This window comes from Gossypium hirsutum, chromosome A04 (assembly GCF_007990345.1).
Source record: "Gossypium hirsutum isolate 1008001.06 chromosome A04, Gossypium_hirsutum_v2.1, whole genome shotgun sequence".
NCBI lineage: Eukaryota > Viridiplantae > Streptophyta > Magnoliopsida > Malvales > Malvaceae > Gossypium > Gossypium hirsutum.
Window position 1 is genome coordinate 31,567,042 of NC_053427.1, and position 10,616 is coordinate 31,577,657.

Sequence of the window (10,616 nt, forward strand, 5' to 3'; positions counted from 1 at the left end):
TCGATACAAAAAATTTACATCGATACCAATTTTGAATTCTATTTTTCATGATCTATTCAATAATGTCAAAAAGTATCGATACCCATAAAATTATATCGATACCTTTTACCAGGTATTGATAAATCATCTTTGGTATAGTTGGAAACTAATTTTAACGGTCACTAAATCAGACATTAAATGTCTCTAGTATTGATACTCGTACAAAAAGTATTGATACTTTTTGTTGCAGGTGAATTTAATGGTCCGGTATTTCCATCCCAATGACTTTATTTATTCTCCCAACAACCACAACAATTGGAAATGAATTGAAGGTATAAATACCAACTTCTGATGGTCCTACAACTATAAGAAATATAATCAAGCCTAAAGATCAATCATTTCAACCTTAGTGTTCAATTCTTTCATACTTTTCTTGTATACACTTGTGAGCTTTTATTGTTATTCTTTAACTCAAGTGTATTCTTGTTTATTTGTGCTTTATTGACAAACATTCTGATCTTGTAAGGATTATTTCTTAGTTTTTTTTTGTAATTCTTTGAGAGGGTTTGTCTTAAGATTTGGGTAGAAATTTTAAGAGAGATATAAGGTTAAACATTGTCCTCAAAGGTTGAATAAATTAGTGAATTTGGAAAAATCATTAGTTGCGGAAAGCTAAGGTAGTGGAGTAGGCAATTGAGGTCGAAACACTCTAAATCTTTGCGTTCATTATTTCATACTTTTTCTTTACTTCCACCAATTTTTTTAAAGGCCAATTCACGTCCTCTTGGAAATTTTGGTTTGATCGATCGAGCTAACAAATATAATTGACAATTACCACAAGTTCAACCATTTAAGTCATCTTTCACTCCTATGTTATTTTCATATAAGAACCTTAAAAAATTTATATACATGACTCAAACCATATTGCCAACTTGGACTTCAAAATTATCAAAGCACCATATGCCAAAATGAAAAAAGGACTATACAAACATTGTTAAGTTGAAGGCCATAGATTGCATGCTGAAATCACCTTTCGAAACTTCGAGATCCATCTAAACCTTCGCATGGAATAAAAAAGACGTGTAATACCCCTTGCCCGACCTGACCACCGAGTCCAAGCTACGGGATGCCACATTCATTGTCGAAGCAACTACAACAAACTTCAAAACAATTCAATTATTCCAGCATGCTAATTAGCACAATACACTTTCCAATATGATATAAAATTGTTTCCAGGTCTTATACGAGATTACGAAAGTTCTTTTGTTAACTTGAAATCACTTAAGGACTTAATTGAAAAGTTTACAAAATCTTCGAGTTGACATCCTGACTTTATGGTTTTCATGTCACGACATTATCTGTTAGTGAGTCACGTCGCAAATTCAAAAAACTCGTTGTCGTGATGCCACTAGTTGTAACACCTTTAACCCATCTCCGTCGCTAGATTATAGTTACGGAGTATTACGACAGTTAACAAATTCAATAATAGTTTGATACTATTCGAAATTAAATTTAAATACAAAAAAATTCATAATCAATTAAATTAAAACTGAAACTCCTATGAAATTTTAATCAAAAAGTGTAAACAGGGGTTACACGACCGTGTGGCCAGGCCGTGTGAAAGAGACCAGCTCGTGTTGTAATATCCTGAATTAGGGCTTAATCGGAATAGTGGTTTCGTGATCACAAATCCGAGATAGAAATAATTATTTTGTAATTATTTTGATGATTATGATATGATTGCATGATTGTGTGAAAATTTCGTGATGAAATTCTATGCCTAAAATGCTTAAATTGAAAGTAGGGACTAAATCGAATAAGTTGTAAAACTTGCATTCTAGAAGTTTTTAGTATGAAATTGTTTTGGAATATTAATGAGGAGGTCTTAAATAGAAATTTGACCAATTTTAAGTTCATGGACAAAATTAGGACATGGAAGGAATTTTTGGAAAGTTTAGTAGTAAGGGTATTTTGGTCATTTAGTTATTAAAATGAATTAAAAACAAAATTAAAAGCCAATTTTTGTCCATCTTCTTCATTAGGCCGAAATTTCAAGGGTTCTCCATAGCTAGGGTTTGTTTCAAGCTTCCAAGCTCTATAGTAAGTGATTCCAAGCCCCGTTTTTAATGATTTTTACGTTTTTGAAATCCCGGTAGCTCGATTAAGCTTATGCTAACAATAATTCAACTTAGGGTTCATATTTGGAAAAATACCCATAGGTGAAATTTGTGTATTTTGATGTTTTATGATAGAATATGGGGTTTTAAATTACGTTAGACAACTTGTGCTACTCGGTTTTGAGTGAAAACGAGTAAAAGGGCTTAATCGGTAAAAATACCTAATAGTCATAAGTACATGTTAGAGTGAGAATTTGATGTTGCCATAGAAGAGAAAAGTGATCAGCATGTTGTAAAACATAATAATAAGGAATAAAGTTTAATCCCGAGCCTAGGGGCAAAAATGTAAATATGCAAAAGTTTAGGGGCAAAATTTTAATTTTTCCAAAATTTGAGTTAAGGATTAATTTGATAATGTGAGTATTAAATGAGCTAAATGTGTTATTTTAGATCAAGAAAGACGTGGAATCGACCTCAATCGAGGAAAAGAAAAGATTGTGGACTAAATTGCAAAATCCTTGTATTTTGGTACCAATGTAAGTTCATGTGTAAATAATGTAGCATAATTGTTATTTTTAAGTTATTGATATTAATTATGTGTTATGCTGAATTTCATTATGAAATGTATGCTTTGTGGTTAATTTCAAATAATATGTAAATTATGTGAGCTACTTGTTAAATATAATTGTTACCGAGTATTGATTTCGGCATTCTACGGAAGACGGCAAGGATAAGTGTTCGAGAAAAATCCCGTTTGAACCTTAGGAATAGATTAGGATACAAGTGACATGTCACTAGGATGGTTGAGCATCCGAACTCGTTGAGTTGAGTCCGAGTTCACTTATGGATGCAAATGTCCGAACTCGTTGAGTTGAGTCCGAGTTCGTGAGATGTAACTAGGCATCCGAACTTGTTGAGTTGAGTCCGAGTTCACTTATGGATGCGAACGCCCGAGCTCGTTGAGTTGAGTCTGAGTTCGTTTATGGGCGGGTTACATGATTGCTTGATTGAATATGTGGCACTTATATGCAAATTATCCATGTATCCGAATTATATTCCGATGTGTTCAACGGGTAAAGTTCTACTCAATGGAGGAATATTCGAGATGTAAAGAGAAGTATTGGTGAGTGATGTGAAATGGATATTTTGGACAGGTATGTATTTAACCCTCGGGTTGAGTATTGATACAACCACTATAAGGTAATAAGATGATGAAAAATGATCAGAAATGTGATATGTGTTTTAGTGATGTATGCTAATGTTGATTGGTATAACTGTTTGTTATGTTACTTATTATTTGCGTATGAACTTACTAAGCATTTATGCTTACTCCCTCCTTCTTACTCATTGTAGTTTTGGACAAGCCAACTCAGGAGTCGGGATAGGTCGAAGGCTCAGTCACACTATCCGGAAGACTTTTGGTAAATGGCTTGTAAATTTAAGTATGGCATGTATAGCAATATACCTATTTTGTGTAAATGATCTTATGGTATGGTTGTGGAATGGTTGAGGAAATGCTTGATAATGATAAATATGAAAATGGTTAGTGTAGATTATGTTTGATGTTAAGGAAAACTATTAAGATACTTAGTGCATAAAAACTCATAAAAGGATGAAATTTGCCATAAACAGAATACTGCAGCAACACTGACGCGAGTTTGAAAATTTATTAAAAATCATAGCAATTGAATTTGGTGATGTAATACATATAAAATTGAAGCTTATTATGTCTAGTTTCACATGAAACAAATGAAACAGGTAAAGGAATTATATGTTAGAAGATATTTGAATTTTAGTGAAACAGGGTCATAGCAGTTTTTGAATCCCCTGCTCCAACTTTAGAAATTCATTATAAATTATAATGATATAATTAGGTGGTATATTTTATATCCTCAGAATCCTTATTGAGTCTAGTTTTAGTAGAAACAAATCTTATAGTCATATGAATTTTTTACAGAGAGAAATGTGGTTCGTAGTAAACAGAGGTCAGACCAGTCGAGTCCTGAAACAGGGGTAACTTTAACTAATAAACTGTACTAATTGGCCCAACCAAAAATTCTAGAAAAAATTTAGTAGATAGGTATATGAGTCTAGATTCAGGTAAAATTTATGGATCTTGATTTTGAGTTTCGTAAATCGAGATATGATTTTTCTTGTGACTGTGACGGAAGTAGCTTAAAAGCTGTGAATGTAGAAATAATAATCCAAAGTTCTAAAAATGTTAAACTAAGCTTAGTAACACCTCATACTCGACTCCGGTGATGGTCTCGGGTGTGGGGGCGTTACATTTAGTGGTATCAGAGTAGGTTTAGTCAGTTCTCGGACTACGTGTTGTATGTACGAATTTTGCTATACATGCCATATGTATGAATTGTGATAGTGTGACGACTTCTGACCTTTTTAAAAGACTTTTATATAGTAAATGGATCCCGATCCAGCTGTGACAGATGAAGTAGAGAGTAATGCGCCAGCTCTAGCTGAAGGAGCAGCGCCGACTGAAAATCCACCTCCTACTGTTGGTCAGGGAGGAGGAGAAAGAGGTCGGGAAGCCTTTCTCCAAATGATGAGTGCATGGTACACTGAGTTCGTTCGTACGAACCCGAATGTACAACCTCCCCCACCTCCCCCAATTCCTCAACCTGTACCCCCGATGCCTCAAGGTATGGATCTGATGAAATTTCATAGAACTCCAGTTGATAGAATTCGCAAGCAAGGGGCCGAAGAATTTAAAGCAAATATTGATGATGATGCCGAGAGAGCAGAGTTCTGGCTTGAAAATTCAATTCGGGTATTTGACGAATTATCTTTTACACCTGAAGAATGTTTGAAATGTGCTACATCTTTGTTGAGAGATTCAGCCTATAATTGGTGGAAGACTTTGATTTCGGTGGTACCGAAAGAGAGGGTAACTTGGGAATTCTTTCAAGAAGAGTTTCGGAAGAAATATATTAGTTAAAGATTTATTGATCAGAAATGTAAAGAGTTTCTTGAGCTGAAGCAAGGTAATATGACAGTCTCAGAATATGAAAGAGAGTTTGTTCGATTAAGTAAGTATGCTAGGGAATATGTTCCTACAGAAGCCAAGATGTGCCGATGATTTGAAGACGGGCTTAACGAAGACATTAACATATTTGTTGGGATCCTTGAATTAAAACAAATGGTAGTATTGGTTGATCGAGCTTGTAAGGCCGAAGAATTACTTAAAGAAAAGAAAAAGGTAGAGGCTGAGACTAGAAATTTGAAGAAAAGACCGATGAGTGGTTCATTTTCACAGCAACCTGGAAAGTCAAGGAATATGAATCCTCGTTCCCAAGCTTCAGCTGGGCAATCATATGGGAATTATAGGAAGCAAAATGTGGGTCCTAAATCCCAGACTACTTCGGCAGCTAGTGTAGGGAACTCGAGATTTGTTAAACCTGAGTGCCAGCGGTGTGGTAGAAATCATTTTGGTCCGTGTAGAGCAAATGAATGTTTTCGATGTGGTTCTCCGGATCATTTTATTAGAGACTGCCCAGAGAGAGCTGAAAAAGAAAATTTCAGAATACAAAAACAAGTGGGGCGGATTCGAGAGGAAGATATCCAAGAAAAGCTGGGAGCGAAGCAAGTAGTAAGAATGAAGCCAGGGATGCACCAGTTAGACCTGAAGGAAGGGCTCCAGCTAGAACTTATGCTATTAAAGCGCGTGAAGATGCTTCCTCACCTGATGTGATTACCGGTACATTTTCCCTCTATAATGTTAATGTTATTGCTTTGATTGATCCCGGTTCTACTCATTCATATGTGTGCATGAAATTGGCGTCTAGTATGAATATACCTGTTGAGAACACAGAATTTATGATTAGAGTGTCGAATCCGTTAGGTAAATGTGTGACTATCGATAAAGTATGTAAGAAATGTCCTTTAATTATTCGGGATCATTACTTTCCGGCCGACTTGATGTTGTTGCTGTTTGATGAGTTTGATGTTATTTTGGGTATGGATTGGTTGACATTGCATGATGCTAAAATAAATTGCAAAGAAAAGATTATAGAATTAAAGTGTGGAAATGGTGAAACTCTGCGGGTTGAATCAGATAAATCAGAGGCATTATCTAGTATGATTTCTTCGATGTCGGCTCAGAGATATTTGAGAAAGGGTTATGAAGCTTATTTGGCGTATGTAATTAATACAAAAGAAGTTGAAAAAAAGTTGAATCAGTGCCAGTTGTGTGTGAATTTGTGGACGTATTTCCAGAAGAATTACCGGGTTTGCCTCCAGTCAGGGAAGTAGAATTTGGTATTGATTTGATACCGGGAACAGCTCCGATTTCGATTGCTCCGTATAGAATGGCACCAGCAGAGTTGAAGGAATTAAAGTCGCAGTTGCAAGAGTTGACTGATAAAGGTTTTGTGAGACCGAGTTTTTCACATTGGGGTGCTCCCGTGTTATTTGTCAAAAAGAAGGATGGTTCTATGAGGTTGTGTGTTGATTATCGGCAGTTAAACAAGGTGACAATTAAAAACAAGTATCCGTTGCCAAGAATTGATGATTTGTTTGATCAGCTAAAAGGAGCGACATGGTTTTCAAAGATTGACTTGAGATCTGGGTATTACCAACTACGGGTAAAAGAGTCGGATGTGCCTAAAACTGCTTTTAGAACAAGGTATGGTCATTATGAATTTTTAGTTATGCCATTCGGATTGACAAATGCTCCTGCTGTGTTTATGGATTTAATGAATCGCATATTTCGGCCATACTTGGACAGATTTGTTGTGGTGTTTATAGATGATATTTTAATTTATTCAAAAGATGAGACAGAGCATGCTGAGCATTTGAGGATAGTTTTGCAAACTTTGAGAGATGAGCAGCTGTATGCTAAGTTTAGTAAAAGTGAATTTTGGCTCCGGGAAGTTGGATTTTTGGGTCATATTGTTTCAGGTGATGGTATACGGGTTGATCCTAGTAAAATTTCAGCCATTGTTGATTGGAAACCACCGAAAAATGTAACTGAAGTTAGAAGTTTCTTGGGGCTAGCTGGGTATTATCGGCGGTTTGTAAATGGATTTTCTATAATTGCTGCTCCTATAAATAGATTACTCCGAAAGGATGTTAAATTTGAATGGACGGAAGAATGTCAACAGAGTTTTGAAGAATTGAAAAAGTTATTAACAGAGGCACCAGTGTTAGTACAGCCCGAATCAGGTAAAGAATTTGTGGTGTATAGTGATGCTTCTCTAAATGGTTTGGGGTGTGTGCTCATATAGGAAGGAAAAGTGGTGGCATATGCTTCGAGGCAGTTAAAACCTCATGAGAGGAATTATCCTACTCACGATTTGGAATTGGCTGCGGTGGTGTTTGCTTTGAAAATTTGGCAACATTATTTGTATGGTGAAAAATGTCGGGTATATACTGACCACAAAAGTCTTAAGTACTTGATGTCACAAAAAGACTTGAATTTGAGACAGCGAAGATTGTTGGAGTTATTGAAAGATTACGAGCTTGTTATCAATTATCATCCGGGAAAAGCGAATGTGGTTGCTGATGCTTTGAGTAGAAAGTTGTTGTTTACTTTGAGAGTTATGAACACTCAGTTGAAAGTGTCAGATGATGGTTTGATTCTAGCAGAGTTAAGAGCAAAACCAATGTTTTTGCAAGAGATTTCTGAAGCTCAGAAAGATGATCAAGATTTGCAAGCCAAGAGAAAACAGTGTGAAGTTGATACAGAGTCAGATTTCAAAATTGGTTCTGATGGGTGCTTTAAAGATCGGATTTGTGTACCGAAGAATGAGGAATTGATTCAAAAGATCCTACAGGAAACACATAGTGGTTATTTCTCGATTCATCCGGGTAGTACGAAAATGTATAATGACTTGAAGAAAATGTATTGGTGGAATGGAATGAAAAGAGATATATCAGAGTTTGTGTCCAAATGCTTAATTTGTCAACAGGTGAAAGCTGAACACCAAGTGCCTTCGGGATTACTTCAGCCTATTATGGTTCCTGAATGGAAATGGGATCGGATTACTATGGATTTTGTTTCAGGATTGCCATTGACTCCAGGAAAGAAAGATGCCATCTGGGCAATAGTTGACAGATTAACTAAGTCGGCTCATTTTATCCCGGTACGTACGGATTATTCTCTTAACAAGTGGGCTGAACTGTATATTAGAGAAATTGTTAGATTACACAGAATACCATTGTCGATTATTTCAGATAGAGATCCAAGGTTTACCTCGCGGTTTTGGCAAAAGTTGCAAGACGCGTTAGGTACAAAGTTAAATTTCAGTACTGCTTTTCATCCACAAACTGATGGACAATCAAAGAGAGTAATTCAGATTCTTGAAGACATGCTCAGATGTTGTGTATTGAATTTCAAGGAAGTTGGGAAAGTATTTACCGTTGGTAGAATTTGCTTACAATAATAGTTATCAAACAAGTTTGAAGATGGCACCTTATGAAGCATTATATGGTCGTAAATGTCGGACGCCATTGTATTGGACTGAACTCAAGGAAAATCAGATTTATGGAGTTGATTTAATAAAAGAAACCGAAGAAGAGGTGAAAGTGATTCGAGATTGTTTGAAAGCTGCTTCAGATAGACAGAAATCTTATGCGGATCTGAAACGAAAGGTAATGGAGTTTCAAGTTGGTGATAAGGTATTTTTGAAAGTGTCTCCATGGAAGAAAGTCCTTAGATTTGGACGAAAGGGCAAGTTAGTCCGCGTTTTATTGGACCATATTAAATAATTGAAAAAGTTAGACCGGTAGCATATCGGCTAGCGTTACCACCCGAATTAGAGAAGATTCATGATGTGTTTCACGTATCTATGTTACGCCGGTATCGTTCGGATCCTTCACATATAATTTCACCGACAGAAATTGAACTGCGACTGGATATGACTTATGAAGAAGAACCGATTAAGATTTTAGCTCGAGAAGTCAAACAACTAAGAAATAAAAGTGTTGCACTTGTGAAAGTGTTGTGGAAAAAGCATGGGGTAGAAGAGACTACATGGGAACCTGAAGAAACTATGAGAAACCAATATCCACACCTGTTTACCGGTAAGATTTTCCACGACAGTTAACAAATTCAATAATAGTTTGATATTATTCGAAATTAAATTTAAATACAAAAAAATTCATAATCAATTAAATTAAAACTGAAACTCCTATGAAATTTTAATCAAAAAGTGTAAACAGGGGTTACACGACCGTGTGGCCAGGTCGTGTGAAAGAGACCAGCTCGTGCTGTAATATCCTGAATTAGGGCTTAATCGGAATAGTGGTTTCGTGACCACAAATCCGAGATAGAAATAATTATTTTGTAATTATTTTGATGATTATGATATGATTGCATGATTGTGTGAAAATTTCGTGATGAAATTCTATGCCTAAAGTGCTTAAATTGAAAGTAGGGACTAAATCGAATAAGTTGTAAAACTTGCATTCTAGAAGTTTTTAGTATGAAATTGTTTTGGAATATTAATGAGGAGGTCTTAAATAGCAATTTGACCAATTTTAAGTTCATGGACAAAATTAGGACATGGAAGGAATTTTTGGAAAGTTTAGTAGTAAGGGTATTTTGGTCATTTAGTTATTAAAATGAATTAAAAACAAAATTAAAAGCCAATTTTTGTCCATCTTCTTCATTAGGCCGAAATTTCAAGGGTTCTCCATAGCTAGGGTTTGTTTCAAGCTTCCAAGCTCCATAGTAAGTGATTCCAAGCCCCATTTTTAATGATTTTTACATTTTTGAAATCCCGGTAGCTCGATTAAGCTTATGCTAACAATAATTCAACTTAGGGTTCATATTTGGAAAAATACCCATAGGTGAAATTTGTGTATTTTGATGTTTTATGATAGAATATGGGGTTTTAAATTATGTTAGACAACTTGTGCTACTCGGTTTTGAGTGAAAACGAGTAAAAGGGCTTAATCGGTAAAAATACCTAATAGTCATAAGTACATGTTAGAGTGAGAATTTGATGTTTCTATAGAAGAGAAAAGTGATCAGCATGTTGTTAAACATAATAATAAGGAATAAAGTTTAATCCCGAGCCTAGGGGAAAAAATGTAAATATGCAAAAGTTTAGGGGCAAAATTGTAATTTTTCCAACATTTGAGTTAAGAATTAATTTGATAATGTGAGTATTAAATGAGCTAAATGTGTTATTTTAGATCAAGAAAGACGTGGAATCGACCTCAATCGAGCAAAAGAAAAGATTGTGGACTAAATTGCAAAATCCTTGTATTTTGGTACCAATGTAAGTTCATGTGTAAATAATGTAGCATAATTGTTATTTTTAAGTTATTGATATTAATTATGTGTTATGCTGAATTTCATTATGAAATGTATGCTTTGTGGTTAATTTCAAATAATATGTAAATTATGTGAGCTACTTGTTAAATATAATTGTTACCGAGTATTGATTTCGGCATTCTACGGAAGACGGCAAGGATAAGTGTTCGAGAAAAATCCCGTTTGAACCTTAGGAATAGATTAGGATACAAGTGACATGTCACTAGGATGGTTGAGCATCC